The sequence below is a fragment of the Triticum dicoccoides genome, chromosome 7B (assembly GCF_002162155.2).
Source record: "Triticum dicoccoides isolate Atlit2015 ecotype Zavitan chromosome 7B, WEW_v2.0, whole genome shotgun sequence".
Lineage (NCBI taxonomy): Eukaryota > Viridiplantae > Streptophyta > Magnoliopsida > Poales > Poaceae > Triticum > Triticum dicoccoides.
Genome location: NC_041393.1, coordinates 324,548,147 through 324,566,740, shown reverse-complemented (window position 1 = coordinate 324,566,740; position 18,594 = coordinate 324,548,147).

The following is an 18,594-nucleotide window of genomic DNA, read 5'->3' as shown; positions in this document are numbered from 1 at the left end:
CACTACCTTGTTTTAAGTGTTGCAACTTCTTAATCATGTCACGAGTATAATAAGCAGGGACGAAAGTATGTCGCATGGCAAGTTTCAAATCATCCCAAGTAGTAGGTATATAATCAGGGTGTAACCGACAATGTTCACTCCACCAAACCAAAGCATAACCAGTGAAAGAACCAACCGCAACCTTAACCTTTTTATGTTCATCGAAATTATGGGAAGCAAATATATTTTTTATGTCGAACTCCCATTCAATATATAAAGCAGGTTTAAAACGGCCATTAAATGGTGGTATAGATACATTAACCTGATCATGTGCATTTGGATGTTTGTGCACCTCTCGTGACGGTTGTGGTATTTGTAAAGGTGGTGGCACGTCTCCCGCGATCGAGAAAGCCCATGAATTGACTCTGGATCCTGTCATGATTAGTAGAACAAGAAACAAAACCCAAAAATAATGTTCCTATAACTACTAGGATGTGGTGGTAAAACGCTCACAGTAAAGCAAATATCAATGTCTTACAAGTTCTTACCATGCAGCAGGCGGTGATCGGCAACCAGCGGTGTCAAGTAACTCCGAATATTGAGTAAAGCGATTGCCAGTGGAGTGTACGTATACACGGTGTAGAAATATGTGGAGCTGGGTTGGCTATATATGGTAGCAAAAGATTAGCAATAATCAATTCAAAGATGCAATGTTGAATAAACGCTCAACGACGGTACTGTGCTGGTCCTAGGCTAGACCGGACTAGAGACGCGAGCCTAGAACACTAATAAGGTCACGGCGTAGCACAACTAACATCAATGAAGGATACTAAGTAGCTCTTGACAGCAAGATATAAGTGAAGATCACAACGGCAGTGAAGATACTGATGAAAAACAACTGCCAAGCAGGATATACAACAACTCTCTCTCCAACTTTCCTCTTGAAAAGTTTGAGACAATTTTCTGATAAATTCTTTCAAAGAATGCTACTAACTCAAGCTTTCCAATGCAAAAAGAATCACTCAATTCCTAGTTGATATGAGGAGTCAAAGAATTCTAAAAGTGGCCTGGAAATTGGAACAAGCTGTGTTCGCGAACTTCGGAGGGCAAAAAGACCTATTTAAAAGCCGATTTTGAGGTGTCAAATATTGAACTAGCTTCTACAACTATTTAGATGCGGCTCGTCGCTATCTTCAATTTGAGTACTCACGGAGCCAAAACGGACTTTGTATAAGGAAGATACACCTGTTTTACTGAACAGTGCGCAAAACAGATTCCAATCCGAATTCAGGTACGAGATTGATTCTAGATAGATCCAATTTTTTTTTCTTCTCTCTTTTTTTTCTCACGCTTTTTTTTTCTTCTCTCTCTTTTTCTTTCCTTTTTTTCTCTTTTTTTCTCTATCTTTTTTTCTCCCTCTTTCCAAGACAAACTAGATAAGATGCAGATTGGATCAGGCGAAGATGTGAATGACCTCAACTATGATTATGACAATGAACAGTGCATAGCACGTGGTGGAAATTAATAGATGGGATGGTGGACAGCGGAACGGATAATGATGCAGCGGCGGCGTGACTAATGTGAACAGAACTCGAAACTCTAAAGGAACTAGACACTAAGACCAGCAACTGACACGACGATGCAACCGATAATTCAACTATGCAAGCAATGAATAGAAAATTGCAAAGGCTTAGACTGGCTTGGATAAAGGATGAACATATCTAACTTTTTTTTGTGGCTTTTTCTTGGACAATAGGTAAGAAAATAAATCTAATCTAAGAAAAACTGGAAATTCTCACCGAGCAACCTGAAAACTGATACCACTTAATAGAGGCGAGGGTGTCCCGATCTTTCGATGAGATGATAACTATCGATTTGGTGGAGACGACTTTGACGATCCGACTACAAACGTGCACGATGTTGCGCCTTAGCAATCGCTAAACCAACTCCGAGAGGTTATTGACCATGCTGGAGCACGATCAACCTGACCACGAAGGTCTATTCCTGCAAGCAATCGAAGAACGAGCAAGAATATGATAAAGCAATCTGAATATTGCGAATATATATGAAGTATTGATAATGGTGGGGATCCGGAAGCGGTCTTGGTCTGGTCGTTGGACACAAACGAAGTACATGAAGTTGCAATGGCTAACTTTTAACTAAACAAATCCCAAGGAAAAGCTACTAGATGGATCTACTTATATAGGAGCAAGGGGTGGCGGCCAAGGAGGTGGGAGGACGTCCCAAGGCAGCCTAAAACTAAATCTAGGTCGTACAAGGCCAATGGGCCCAAGTGGAGGTGATGTAACACCTTTAGACTTGTAGTTTGACTCGGATTCTGCTGCAGCATCAGATTGTTTCGTCCACAACTCAACGCTCCGGATGAATTTGAAGGTGATTCCAATTGGGTTGGAAAGTTCACGAAATCTAGTTTCCAACAAAAAAAGAATCACCCAATTCGGAGTCCGTATGAAAAACTTGTGTGCGTTTTGAGTCAGGTATATCTGTGCAGTCCGAATCTGAATCCAGAACATGAGAGACTTGGACTCTATCTTCTCTTGGGCCAAAAGTGACGTGAGAGAATTTTTTGGACAGAAAATAAACATCTCTTTCTTCCTTATCTTCATATGTGGATTGTACAAATGTCCCATACACCTGCAATTAGACAAAACACAAAAGTGTGTGAAGTATTTTTGTTCTGGATAACATAAATAGATTATTGAATAGTTTGCACTAGAAATCACCTGACAAATATGCATATATGCAATATTTTTGGTCATATCCAAGGTAGTCATGTCCTCATCATCGAGCCTAGGAATAGGATGACGATAACGAATAGTAATATTATTAATGCCTCTACAATCAACACACATACGTGATGTACCATCCTTTTTCGGCACTATAATAATAGGAACAGCACAAGGACTAAGGGATTCGCGTATATAACCTTTGTCGAGAAGCTCTTGTACTTGACGCATAATCTCCTTCGTCTCCTCTGGATTGGTACGGTATGGTGCACGGTTTGGCAGTGAAGCACCGGGAATTAAGTCAATCTGATGCTCAATCCCTCGAATAGGCGGTAATCCCGGTGGCACGTCTTGTGGAAAGACGTCAGCGAACTCCTGCAAAATGTTAGTGACAGCAGGAGGCAAAGAGGAAGGCACGTCCTCGAATGAAAATAATGCCTCTTTGCACACAAAAGCATAGCAAATAGATTTGCTGAAATCTAGCTCATCAATATCAGATTTGGTGGGAAATAAACATGCACTTTTCAATTTAATTTCAGAAGCAACACTAGATGGTTTATTATTAGGCTTCATTTGTTGCTCAAATTCTTTTGCCACAATCTGATTTTCACTCATATTCTTCTCCTGTTTTGCTTTATTAGCTCTATTAATATCATCTTTCAAAATGGAATCAGGAGTCATAGGAAGCAAAGTAATATTTTTATCCTTATGAACAAGAGTATAGTGATTGTTTCTACCATGGTCTACAGAGTTTTTATCAAATTGCCATGGTCTACCAAGTAATAAGGAACATGCTTGCATAGGTACCACATCACAATCAACATAATCAGCATATGTAGAGATACTAAAATGCACACGAACAGTACGTGTTACCTTAACCTTGCCGCTGTTGTTGAACCATTGGATGTAGTAAGGATGTGGATGTGGTCTTGTGGTGAGAGAAAGCTTCTCCACCATCTCCATGCTAGCCAAGTTGTTGCAGCTCCCTCCGTCTATGATGACGCGCACAGAACGTTCCTTCACAACTCCCTTGGTATGGAACAAATTGTGCCTCTGATTTTGCTCAGCTTGTGTGACCTGCACACTCAAAACACGTTGAGCAACTAAACATTCATACCTGTCAGCGTCTTCAGGAGCCATGTATTGCGTCTCATGATCAGAATCATCTCCACCATGTTCTTCACGTGTAATAAGAGCCAAAGTCTCCTCATCATAGTCACTAGCGGACTCATATTGATAGAGGCGAGGGTCCCGATCTTTCGATGAGATGATGGATATCGCTTTGGTGGAAGTCGACTTTGACGATCCGACTACGAACGTGCGAGGACGTCGCCCCTTAGCAATCGCTAAACCAACTCCGAGAGGTTATTGACCACGCCGGAGCACGATCAACCTGACCACGAGGGTCTGTTTCCTGCGAGCAAACGAAGAACAAGCAAGAAACTAAGATTGCAATCTGGATATTGCGAATATAAGATGAAAGCTTTATTGATCAAGGTGGGGTTCTGTGACGCCTTTGTCTGGTCGTTGAACACAAACGAAGTACGCGAAGTTGCAGCTATGGCGAACTTTTAATCTAAACAAAACCCAAAGTCTAAACGATGCCCTAAGGGCTGTATATATGGAGGAAGAGGGGGGAATTTCGTGGCCCTTGGTGGAGGAGTCCGAAATCAACCCTATCTCTTGTTTCCCCACACATACAGACTCTAAAAATAGCCTATACTTATGTATTTCGAAATTACATGGGCCTGGCCCAATAATAAGGTGACGCAGCACCTAAAATAGCCTCGGGACGAAATTTATGAAGTGGCATCTTGTATATTTCGTCCAAGGCTTCATGCACCCATTATGGTGGCTTCAAAGTCCTGAAATCATCACTTGTAACTCCGTTCTTGTTCCCCTTGCGCATGCCATCATCTCCATGCTTGTTCTTGCTCCAATGTTCATCCTTCTCAAAGCTAGGCCCTTCATTTGTAAGCAAAACAAATGTATCCAATTTAGGCAGCATCATATTCTCATGAACATTAGAATCATTACCAAGAAACGAAAGTACCTGGTAATTTAGTTGGCGTGCACGAGCTCTAGTAATTGGTCCAGTATGTATAGCAGCAGGGGCTGTGGGTGTAACAATTGTATTGATGTCCTCATCAACAAGAGTATAGTGATTGTTTCTACCATGGTGTACAGAATTTTTATCAAATTGCCATGGTCTACCAAGTAATAAGGAACATGCTTGCATAGGTACCACATCACAATCAACATAATCAGCATATGTAGAGATACTAAAATGCACACGAACAGTACGTGTTACCTTAACCTTGCCGCTGTTGTTGAACCATTGGATGTAGTAAGGATGTGGATGTGGTCTTGTGGTGAGAGAAAGCTTCTCCACCATCTCCATGCTAGCCAAGTTGTTGCAGCTCCCTCCGTCTATGATGACGCGCACAGAACGTTCCTTCACAACTCCCTTGGTATGGAACAAATTGTGCCTCTGATTTTGCTCAGCTTGTATGACCTGCACACTCAAAACACGTTGAGCAACTAAACATTCATACCTGTCAGCGTCTTCAGGAGCCATGTATTGCGTCTCATGATCAGAATCATCTCCACCATGTTCTTCACGTGTAATAAGAGCCAAAGTCTCCTCATCATAGTCACTAGCGGACTCATATCCACCATCCGCGGTAGCAATCATCACACGCGGAGATTTGCATTCTCTCGCATAATGACCTCCTCCCTTACAACGACGACAAATAATATCACTTGTGTGCCCTGTTGATGCCCTGGAAGAAGAAGAACTCTGTGCAGGCCCGGCAGGTGCGCTCTTGGCAGATAATGGTGGTTGTTCCTGTTTTCTTGTATCACGGCTGTAGGAGGCACCTGATTGAGGTGCTCGTGCAGTTGAAGTAGAAGATGCACGCGGTGTCCATGATGAAGGTCGACCTGCAGAAAAGTTAGTTCGCGCCAAAGCTTGTCGATCCTGCACTTCACGTTCAGCTTTACAAGCAAGATGGAATAAACGAGTGATATTAGTATACTCCTTATAGTCTAGAATGGTCTGAATCTCTCTATTTAATCCACCCAGAAAACGTGCAAGCATAGCTTCATTCTCCTCAACAATACCACATCTAATCATGCCAGTTTGTAATTCCTGATAATATTCTTCTACAGAATGTTTTCCTTGTCTTAAGCGCTGTAATTTTTGAAGCAATTCACGTTGATAATATGGTGGAACCCAACGAGTACGCATAGCAGTTTTCAAAGCAGCCCAAGTAGTTGGAATAGGATATAGTCTACAATGTTCAGACCACCATACACATGCAAAACTAGTGAAAGCACAAACAGCAGCAGCAACTCGTCTCTCCTCAGGATATTGTAAACATGTAAATCATTGTTCAGTTTCTAACTCCCAAGTAAGATATATATCAGGAACATATCTACCCTCAAATGGTGGAATATTCAATTTCAGTTTAGGAATATGGACATCATCTCGTACCTGAGGTGGTGGTGCAGGCCTACCATTACGAATATATACCTGAGGTCGACCTGCTGGTGGTGGTGCAGGTGGCTGCACGTAGTGCTGATTTTGATCAACCTCATCCTCATAATCGCCCGCATACTCATCATCCTCCTGGGTACCAGCAGCAGCAGTAGCAGGAGCCAAAGAAGCACCAACAGCAGTAGCAGCGGCACCAGAATTTTGTCCTGGCTCAATAGGAACACGTTGTGCTCGTCCATACTGATTCGGAAGGGGGCGTAGTTGTTGTTGTTGCAGAGGTGCGACAGGTGCAACCGGTGGTGGAAGACGCACAAGCAGTTCATTAAATCTGTTATCGAGCTTTGTTTCGAACGTCTTGTCAAGGCCAGTGATCTTCTCCATGGCCTCTTCAAAATTGTTCAGCACATCTTGTACCTCTTCAGTCATCATTTGCTGAAACTTATCATGAAGCTCCTTGTTTGATAAGTTCTCCCAGTCAATCTCGTCGGCTTGTGATCCTGGCATGGTTAGCAGCAATAGAAACACACAAGAATATGATCCTACAGACTACTAAGAAGTGGTGGTGGTGTATCACAAATCCGTCAAGCAAATCTCAAATTCTTACCAGTTCTTACCCAGCAGCAGGCGGTGATCGGCAACCGTTGTAGTCAAAAACTCTCAAAGCTTGGATAGAGCGATTACCAGGGAGAGTCAAACACACGACGTAGATGTATGTGGAGCTGGGAAGGCTTATAGTATGGTAGCAAAAAGGGTCAGCAATAATCAATTCAGAGATGCAAAGTTGAATAAACGCTCAATGACGATACTGTGCTGGTCCTAGGCTAGACTGTGCTAGAGACGCGAGCCTAGAACATCAACAAAATCACGGCGCGGCACGTAAACAAGGGAAAAGCACACTCTGAAAATTTTCTTTTCGCTCTCTTTCTTTTTGCACTCTTTTTTTTTGCGCTGCTTTTTTTTGCGGAAAATCACTATAATGGCGAGTGTGTCAAAACTCTTCCTAGCTCAAACTGACAGGATGGGCACGAAATTTTTTTTTTCGACAATTTTTTTTTCGACTGCCCGGACCCAAAATCTGGAAACGGGTCAAAAAAAACTTCCTATAATGGCACCTGTCTCAAAACACTCAGAAACACCTAAAAATAGGATAGCCAGAATTTTTTTCGAAAAATGCGTTTTCGAAAAATTTTGGGCCTAAACGGAGCGTGGCTACCCGACTTTTTTTTTCCGAAACCTACTCCGGCAAGGAAACACGAATCGGAAACTAGATGGATCTCGAAAACAAACCTAATATGCAAGGAACTCGGATTAGTGGTGGATATATGGTGGTGGTATATGGCAGCGGTGGTGGTAGCGGTGGTAGTATATGGATATGGATCGGTGGTGGTATATGGACACGGATTGGTGGTGGTATATGGATACGGATTCGGAGCGGTGGTGGTAGATGGCAGGGGCGATGATGATGGTGCGGCGGCGGCGTGACAACTTATGACCAGAACTCGAAACTCTAAAAGACTAGACTCTAAGACCACAACTAGACACGACGATGCAACCGCAAATTCAACAAAGCAAAACCCTAAAAATATTATGCAAAGGCTCAGATTGGTTCGGATATGATGAACTAACCCTAATTTTTTTTGTGGCTTTTTCGTGGACTGTAGGTATGAAGAACAGACTCGATCTAAACTACGAAAAACTGTAAAATCTCACCGAGCAACCTGGAAATCTGATACCACTTGATAGAGGCAAAGGTGTCCCGTCTTTCGATGAGATCATGGATATCGCTTTGGTGGCAGTCGACTTTGACGATCGGACTACGAACGTGCGAGGACGTCGCGCCTTAGCAATCGCTAAACCAACTCCGAGAGGTTATTGACCACGCCGGAGCACGATCAACCTGACCACGAGGGTCTGTTTCCTGCGAGCAAACGAAGAACAAGCAAGAAACTGAGATTGCAATCTGGATATCGCGAATATAAGATGAAAACTTTATTGATCAAGGTGGGGTTCTGTGACGCCTTTGTCTGGTCGTTGAACACAAACGAAGTACGCGAAGTTGCAGCTATGGCGAACTTTTAATCTAAACAAAACCCAAAGTCTAAACGATGCCCTAAGGGCTGTATATATGGAGGAAGAGGGGGGAATTTCGTGGCCCTTGGTGGAGGGGTCCGAAATCAACCCTATCTCTTGTTTCCCCACACACACGGACTCCAAAAATAGCCTATATTTATGTATTTCGAAATTACATGGGCCTGGCCCAATAATAAGGTGACGCAGCACCTAAAATAGCCTCGGGACGAAATTTATGAAGTGGCATCTTGTATATTTCGTCCAAGGCTTCATGCACCCATTATGGTGGCTTCAAAGTCCTGAAATCATCACTTGTAACTCCGTTCTTGTTCCCCTTGCGCATGCCATCATCTCCATGCTTGTTCTTGCTCCAATGTTCATCCTTCTCCAAGCTAGGCCCTTCATTTGTAAGCAAAACAAATGTATCCAATTTAGGCAGCATCATATTCTCATGAACATTAGAATCATTACCAAGAAACGAAAGTACCTGGTAATTTAGTTGGCGTGCACGAGCTCTAGTAATTGGTCCAGTATGTATAGCAGCAGGGGCTGTGGGTGTAACAATTGTATTGATGTCCTCATCACCGTGTCGGACCCACAAGTACTCAAACATAGCGCGGCAAGCGCGCGAATCTAGAAAATACTCCTCGCTAGCGCCAGGAGGCCCAGAGTGCCCTCAAATACGGCCTTAAGCAGGACTTTTTGGCCCTGAAAGTCAAAGAACACCATTCGTCGATGTTTTTCAGACAAGTTTCTGAACCCATTGGCACTTCCTTTTGAAGGAAATTCGAGAGATTATGTTGCTTATAGACATTAGCCCCCCTGGTAGGGACAAACCTACCTTTCTGCAGATGCTCTATGATCCGGGCAATCTCATTTGGCCGTAAATTGAAGAAAATCCAGCGGCTATATGCCTTATTCTCCTTGTTTTCGCCGGATGACATGCTGTAACTCACTCGCGTGAAAGCCAAGAACAAAAGGGCATTCCTGGCATCGGTCAATATATATGTGGAAACGATATCTCCTCTATAGAGGACAAGAAATTTTGGGGCAATCAGGCAAAAAGCGCACGAGAAAATGAAGTACTTTCAAGGACTGCCATAGAATGGACAGGTGTTCACTAAAACGGTCATAATTTTGTCATTCGGAGTCCGTGTCGGACCCATAAGTACTCAAACTGCTCGCGGCGAGCGCGCGAATCCAGAAAATACTCCCCGCTTGCGCTAGGAGGCCCGGAGTGCCCTCAAATACGGCCTTAAGCAGGACTTTTTGGCCCTGAAAGTCAAAGAACACCATTCGTCGATGTTTTTCAGACAAGTTTCTGAACCCATTGGCACTTCCTTTTGAAGGAAATTCGAGAGATTATGTTGCTTATAGACATTAGCCCCCCTGGTAGGGACAAACCTACCTTTCTGCAGATGCTCTATGATCCGGGCAATCTCATTTGGCCGTAAATTGAAGAAAATCCAGCGGCTATATGCCTTATTCTCCTTGTTTTCGCCGGATGACATGCTGTAACTCACGCGCGTGAAAGCCAAGAACAAAAGGGCATTCCTGGCATCGGTCAATATATATGTGGAAACGATATCTCCTCTATAGAGGACAAGAAATTTTCGGGCAATCAGGCAAAAAGCGCACGAGAAAATGAAGTACTTTCAAGGACTGCCATAGAATGGACAGGTGTTCACTAAAACGGTCATAATTTTGTCATTCGGAGTCCATGTCGGACCCATAAGTACTCAAACTGCTCGCGGCGAGCGTGCGAATCCAGAAAATACTCCCTGCTTGCGCCAGGAGGCCCGGAGTGCCCTCAAATACGGCCTTAAGCAGGACTTTTTGGCCCTGTAAGTCAAAGAACACCATTCGTGGTTGTTTTTCAGACAAGTTTCTTAACCCATTGGCACTTCCTTTTGAACGAAATTCGAGAGATTATGTTGCTTATAGACATTAGCCCCCCTGGTAGGGACAAACGTACCTTTCTGCAGATGCTCTATGATCCGGGCAATCTCATTTGGCCGTAAATTGAAGAAAATCCAGCGGCTATATGCCTTATTCTCCTTGTTTTCGCCGGATAACATGCTGTAACTCACGCGCGTGAAAGCCAAGAACAAAAGGGAATTCCTGTGATCGGTCAATATATATGTGGAAACGATATCTCCTCTATAGAGGACAAGAAATTTTGGGGCAATAAGGCAAAAAGCGCACGAGAAAGTGAAGTACATTCAAGGACTGCCATAGAATGGACAGATGTTCACTAAAACGGTCATAATTTTTTCATTCGGAGTCTGTGTCGAACCCACAAGTACTCAATCTTATCGTGGCGAGTGCGCGAATCTAGAAAATACTCCCTGCTAGCGCCAGGAGGCCTGGAGTGCCCTCAAATACGGCCTTAAGCAGGACTTTTTGGCCCTGAAAGTCAAATAACATCATTCGTCGTTGTTTTTTAGACAAGTTTCTGAACCCATTGGCACTTCCTTTTGAAGGAAATTCGAGAGATTATGTTGCTTATAGACATTAGCCCCCCTAGTAGGGACAAACGTACCTTTTTGCAGATGCTCTATGATCGGGGCAATCTCATTTGGCCGTAAATTGAAGAAAATACAGCGGCTATAAGCCTTATTCTCCTTGTTTTTGCCGGATGACATGCTGTAACTCACGCGTGTGAAAGCCAAGAACAAAAGGGCATTCTTGGCATCGGTCAATATATATGTGGAAACGATATGTCCTCTATAGAGGACAAGAAATTTTGGGGCAATCAGGCAAAAAGCGCACGAGAAAGTGAAGTTCTTTCAAGGACTTCCATAGAATGGACAGATGGTCACTAAAACGGTCATAATTGTTTCATTCAGAGTCCGTGTCGGACCCACAAGTACTCAAACATATCGCGGCGAGCGCGCGAATCTAGAAAATACTCCCCGCTAGCGCCAGGAGGCCCAGAGTGCCCTCAAATACGGCCTTAAGCAGGACTTTTTGGCCCTGAAAGTCAAAGAACATCATTCATCGTTGTTTTTTAGACAAGTTTCTGACCCATTGGCACTTCCTTTTGAAGGAAATTCGAGAGATTATGTTGCTTATAGACATTAGCCCCCTGGTAGGGACAAACGTACCTTTCTACAGATGCTCTATGATCCGGGCAATCTCATTTGACCGTAAATTTAAGAAAATCCAGCGGCTATATGCCTTATTCTCCTTGTTTTCGCTGGATGGCATGCTATAACTCACGCGCGTGAAAGCCAAGAACTAAAGGGCATTCCTGGCATCGGTCAGTATATATGTGGAAACGATGTCCCCTCTATAGAGGACAAGAAATTTTGGGGCAATCAGGTAAAAAGCGCACGAGAAAATGAAGTACTTTCAAGGACTGCCATAGAATGGACAGATGTTCACTAAAACGGTCATAATTTTGTCATTTGGAGTCCGTGTCGGACCCATAAGTACTCAAACTACTCGCGGCGAGTGCACGAATACAGAAAATACTCCCCGCTTGCGCCAGGAGGCCTGGAGTGCCCTAAAATATGGCCTTAAGCAGGACTTTTTGGCCCTGAAAGTCAAAGAACATCATTCGTCGCTGTTTTTCACACAAGTTTCTGAACCCAATGGCACTTCCTTTTGAAGGAAATTCGAGAGACTATGTTGCTTATAGACATTAGCCCCCCTGGTAGGGGAAAACGTACCTTTCTGCAGATGCTCTATGATCTGGGCAATCTCATTTGGTCGTAAATTGAAGAAAATCTATGATAGAGTGATAAAGGCGAGGGTGTCCCGATCTTTCGATGAGATGATAACTATCGATTTGGTGGAGACGACTTTGACGATCTGACTACAAACGTGCAACGACGTTGTGCCTTAGCAATCGCTAAACCAACTCCGAGAGGTTATTGACCACGCCGGAGCACGATCAACCTGACCACGAAGGTCTATTCCTGCAAGCAATCGAAGAACAAGCAAGAATATGATAAAAGCAATCTGAATATCGCGAATATGTATGAAGTATTGATAATGGCGGGGATCCGAAAAGTGGTCTTGGTCTGGTCGTTGGACACAAACGAAGCACACGAAGTTGCAATGGCTAACTTTTAACTAAACAAATCCCAAGGAAAAGCTACTAGATGGATCTACTTATATAGGAGCAAGGGGTGGCGGCCAAGGAGGTGGGAGGACATCCCAAGGCAGCCTAAAACTAAATCTAGGTCGTACAAGGCCAATGGGCCCAAGTGGAGGTGATGTAACACCTTTGGACTTGTAGTTTGACTCGGATTCTGCTACAGCATCAGATTGTTTCGTCCACAACTCAACGCTCCGGACGAATTTGAAGGTGATTCCAATTGGGTTGGAAAGTGCACGAAATCTAGTTTCCAACAAAAAAAGAATCACCCAATTCGGAGTCCGTATGAAAAACTTGTGTGCGTTTTGAGTCAGGTATGTCTGTGCAGTCCGAATCTGAATCCAGAACGTGAGAGACTTGGACTCTATCTTCTCTTGGGCCAAAAGTGACGTGAGAGAACTTTTTGGACAGCAAATAAACATCTCTTTCTTCCTTATCTTCATATGTGGATTGTACAAATGTCCCATACACTTGCAATTAGACAAAACACAAAAGTGTGTGAAGTATTTTTGTTCTGGATAACATAAATAGATTATTGAATAGTTTGCACTAGAAATCACCTGACAAATATGAATATATGCAATATTTTTGGTCATATCCAAGGTAGTCATGTCCTCATCATCCTCCCCTTCTTGAAAATAAAGCCGTCCTCGGCGTTGCTTAATCTGAAATGTGGCTAACAAAAGAGACAAGGTGTACATGTTGTATATGTATATGTCATCCATTTTTACTTCCCTTGATTTTTGCATATATGACACATGAATAGATGAGTAACTTGCATAGTTCATAAAATCTAAAGCCAAAAAATTAGTACAAGAAGTAGAAGGCATGAAAATATTGCAACTCAGTTTGCACATATAAGTGAAGCTCTTATTCATTTCAAAAGATTGACAATGTTCATCATTAAACCATCCCAACATTGGTGAATAAACCTTACTTGCATCAAATTTACATGCTACAACATGCTTAAATAAGCAAACATGCAATAAGTCATTCAACACAGAATCATCACCAAGATTAGAGGTCATATCAAAATGATTAAACATTGGTTCTTTTGCATCAATAGTTAATTCAATGGGTGCACTCAAAATTGTTGGTATTTCAGTTGTTTGATCACATGGCAAAGTCAAATTATCAACGTAGTCCTCTAAAATAGGTGGTGTGATCAAAGTAGTGGGTAGCTCATCAGATGGTGCATTCAAATTGACAAGGCATTCATCATTCTCATGTAGAGATGGAAGATCAGTACCTTTGTCATTACCTCTTATGATCAACGCAGATGATGTAGCCACTCTCGGGGGCGATGTGTCACATGGTGGAGGTGATGTAGTCCTGACAACAACGGATGTGGTTGTCATAGTATGCCTAGTAGTTGAAGGAACAATCATATCAACTCTTGGAATGTGCACCGTGCGCTTGTTCTCCTCGTGGCCAACACGTCGTTTTATTTCCTGTTCAGCTTTGCAAGCAAGATGAAACAAATGGACCATAGGATAACACTCTTCATGAATTAGTATCTCTTGAATATCACGGTTTAATCCTCCCCAAAATCTATCCATAAAATCATCTTCACTTTCTTCTAAAGAGGAATGCAACAAGGTAGTTTGTAAATCATCATAATATTTTGTTACAGTTTCACTACCTTGTTTTAAGTGTTGCAACTTCTTAATCATGTCACGAGTATAATAAGCAGGGACGAAAGTATGTCGCATGGCAAGTTTCAAATCATCCCAAGTAGTAGGTATATAATCAGGGTGTAACCGACAATATTCACTCCACCAAACCAAAGCATAACCAGTGAAAGAATCAACCGCAACCTTAACCTTTTCATGTTCATCGAAATTATGGGAAGCAAATATATTTTTTATGTCGAACTCCCATTCAATATATAAAGCAGGTTTAAAACGGCCATTAAATGGTGGTATAGATACATTAACCTGATCATGTGCATTTGGATGTTTGTGCACCTCTCGTGACGGTTGTGGTATTTGCAAAGGTGGTGGCACGTCTCCCGCGATCGACAAAGCCCATGAATTGACTCTGGATCCTGTCATGATTAGTAGAACAAGAAACAAAACCCAAAAATAATGTTCCTATAACTACTAGGATGTGGTGGTAAAACGCTCACAGTAAAGCAAATATCAATGTCTTACAAGTTCTTACCATGCAGCAGGCGGTGATCGGCAACCAGCGGTGTTAAGTAACTCCGAATATTGAGTAAAGCGATTGCCAGGGGAGCGTACGTATACACGATGTAGAAATATGTGGAGCTGGGTTGGCTATATATGGTAGCAAAAGATTAGCAATAATCAATTCAAAGATGCAATGTTGAATAAACGCTCAACGACGGTACTGTGCTGGTCCTAGGCTAGACCGGACTAGAGACGCGAGCCTAGAACACTAATGAGGTCACGGCGTAGCACAACTAGCATCAATGAAGGATACTAAGTAGCTCTTGACAGCAAGATATAAGTGAAGATAATGATGAAAAACAACTGCCAAGCAGGATATACAACAACTCTCTCTCCAACTTTCCTCTTGAAAAGTTTGAGACAATTTTCTGATAAATTCTTTCAAAGAATGCTACTAACTCAAGCTTTCCAATGCAAAAAGAATCACTCAATTCGGAGTCCGTATGAAAAACTTGTGTGCGTTTTGAGTCAGGTATGTCTGTGCAGTCCGAATCTGAATCCAGAACGTGAGAGACTTGGACTCTATCTTCTCTTAGGCCAAAAGTGACGTGAGAGAACTTTTTGGACAGCAAATAAACATCTCTTTCTTCCTTATCATCATATGTGGATTGTACAAATGTCCCATACACCTGCAATTAGACAAAACACAAAAGTGTGTGAAGTATTTTTGTTCTGGATAACATAAATAGATTATTGAATAGTTTGCACTAGAAATCACCTGACAAATATGCATATATGCAATATTTTTGGTCATATCCAAGGTAGTCATGTCCTCATCATCCTCCCCTTCTTGAAAATAAAGCCGTCCTCGGCGTTGCTTAATCTGAAATGTGGCTAACAAAAGAGACAAGGTGTACATGTTGTATATGTATATGTCATCCATTTTTACTTCCCTTGATTTTTGCATATATGACACATGAATATATGAGTAACTTGCATAGTTCATAAAATCTAAAGCCAAAAAATTAGCACAAGAAGTAGAAGGCATGAAAATATTGCAATTCAGTTTGCACATATAAGTGAAGCTCTTATTCATTTCAAAAGATTGACAATGTTCATCATTAAACCATCCCAACATTGGTGAATAAACCTTACTTGCATCAAATTTACATGCTACAACATGCTTAAATAAGCAAACATGCAATAAGTCATTCAACACAGAATCATCACCAAGATTAGAGGTCATATCAAAATGATTAAACATTGGTTCTTTTGCATCAATAGTTAATTCAATGGGTGCACTCAAAATTGTTGGTATTTCAGTTGTTTGATCACATGGCAAAGTCAAATTATCAACGTAGTCTTCTAAAATAGGTGGTGTGATCAAAGTAGTGGGTAGCTCATCAGATAGTGCATTCAAATTGACAAGGCATTCATCATTCTCATGTAGAGATGGAAGATCAGTACCTTTGTCATTACCTCTTATGGTCAACTCAGATGATGTAGCCACTCTCGGGGGCGATGTGTCACATGGTGGAGGTGATGTAGTCCTGACAACAACGGATGTGGTTGTCATAGTATGCCTAGTAGTTGAAGGAACAATCATATCAACTCTTGGAATGTGCACCGTACGCTTGTTCTCCTCGTGGCCAACACGTCGTTTTATTTCCTGTTCAGCTTTGCAAGCAAGATGAAACAAATGGTCCATAGGATAACACTCTTCATGAATTAGTATCTCTTGAATATCACGGTTTAATCCTCCCCAAAATCTATCCATAAAATCATCTTCACTTTCTTCTAAAGAGGAATGCAACAAGGTAGTTTGTAAATCATCATAATATTTTGTTACAGTTTCACTACCTTGTTTTAGGTGTTGCAACTTCTTAATTATGTCACGGGTATAATAAGCAGGGACGAAAGTATGTCGCATGGCAAGTTTCAAATCATCCCAAGTAGTAGGTATATAATCAGGGTGTAACCGACAATATTCACTCCACCAAACCAAAGCATAACCAGTGAAAGAACCAACCGCAACCTTAACCTTTTTATGTTCATTGAAATTATGGGAAGCAAATATATTTTTTATGTCGAACTCCCATTCAATATATAAAGCAGGTTTAAAACGGCCATTAAATGGTGGTATAGATACATTAACCTGATCATGTGCATTTGGATGTTTGTGCACCTCTCGTGACGGTTGTGGTATTTGCAAAGGTGGTGGCACGTCTCCCGCGATCGACAAAGCCCATGAATTGACTCTGGATCCTGTCATGATTAGTAGAACAAGAAACAAACAAGAATATGATCCTACAGACTACAAACAAGTGGTGGTGGTGGGTGTGACAAATCCGTCAAGCAAAGCCGATTTTGAGGTGTCAAATATTGAACTAACTTCTGCAACTATTTAGATGCGGCTCGTCGCTATCTTCAATTTGAGTACTCACGGAGCCAAAACTGACTTCGTATGAGGAAGATACACCTGTTTTACTGAACAGTGCGCAAAACATATTCCAATCCGAATTCAGGTACGAGATTGATTCTAGATAGATCCAATTTTTTTTCTTCTCTTTTTTTTTCTCACGCCTTTTTTTTCTTTTTCTTCTCCCTCTTTTTCTTTTTTTTTCTTTTCTTTTTTCTCTCTTTTTTTTCTTTATCTTCTTTTTCTCCCTCTTTCCAAGACAAACTAGATAAGATGCAGATTCGATCAGGCGAAGATGTGAGTGACCTCAACTATGATTATGACAATAAACAGTGCGTAGCACATGGTGGAAATTGGTGGATGGGATGGTGGACAGCGGATGGGATAATGATGCAGCGGCTGCGTGACTAATGTGAACAGAACTCAAAACTCTAAAGGAACTAGACACTAAGACCAGCAACTCGACACGGCGATGCAACCGATAATTCAATAATGCAAACAATGAAAAGAAAATTGCAAAGGCTCAGACTGGCTTGGACAAAGGATGAATAGATCTAACTCTTTTTTGTGAATTTTTCTTGGACAATAGGTAAGAAAATAAATCTAATCTAGGAAAACTGGAAATTCTCACCGAGCAACCTGAAAACTGATACCACTTGATAAAGGCGAGGGTGTCCCGATCTTTCGATGAGATGATAACTATCGATTTGGTGGAGACGACTTTGATGATCCGACTACAAACGTGCAACGACGTTGTGCCTTAGCAATCGCTAAACCAACTCCGAGAGGTTATTGACCACGCCGGAGCACGATCAACCTGACCACGAAGGTCTATTCCTGCAAGCAATCGAAGAACAAGCAAGAATATGATAAAAGCAATCTGAATATCGCGAATATGTATGAAGTATTGATAATGGTGAGGATCCGAAAAGTGGTCTTGGTCTGGTCGTTGGACACAAACGAAGCACACGAAGTTGCAATGGCTAACTTTTAACTAAACAAATCCCCAGGAAAAGCTACTAGATGGATCTACTTATATATGAGCAAGGGGTGGCGGCCAAGGAGGTGGGAGGACGTCCCAAGGCAGCCTAAAACTAAATCTAGGTCGTACAAGGCCAATGGGCCCAAGTGGAGGTGATGTAACACCTTTGGACTTGTAGTTTGACTCGGATTCTGCTGCAGCATCAGATTGTTTCGTCCACAACTCAACGCTCCGGACGAATTTGAAGGTGATTCCAATTGGGTTGGAAAGTGCACGAAATCTAGTTTCCAAAAAAAAAAGAATCACCCAATTCGGAGTCCGTATGAAAAACTTGTGTGCGTTTTGAGTCAGGTATGTCTGTGCAGTCCGAATCTGAATCCAGAACGTGAGAGACCTGGACTCTATCTTCTCTTGGGCCAAAAGTGACGTGAGAGAACTTTTTGGACAGCAAATAAACATCTCTTTCTTCCTTATCTTCATATGTGGATTGTACAAATGTCCCATACACCTGCAATTAGACAAAACACAAAAGTGTGTGAAGTATTTTTGTTCTGGATAACATAAATAGATTATTGAATAGTTTGCACAAGAAATCACCTGACAAATATGCATATATGCAATATTTTTGGTCATATCCAAGGTAGTCATGTCCTCATCATAG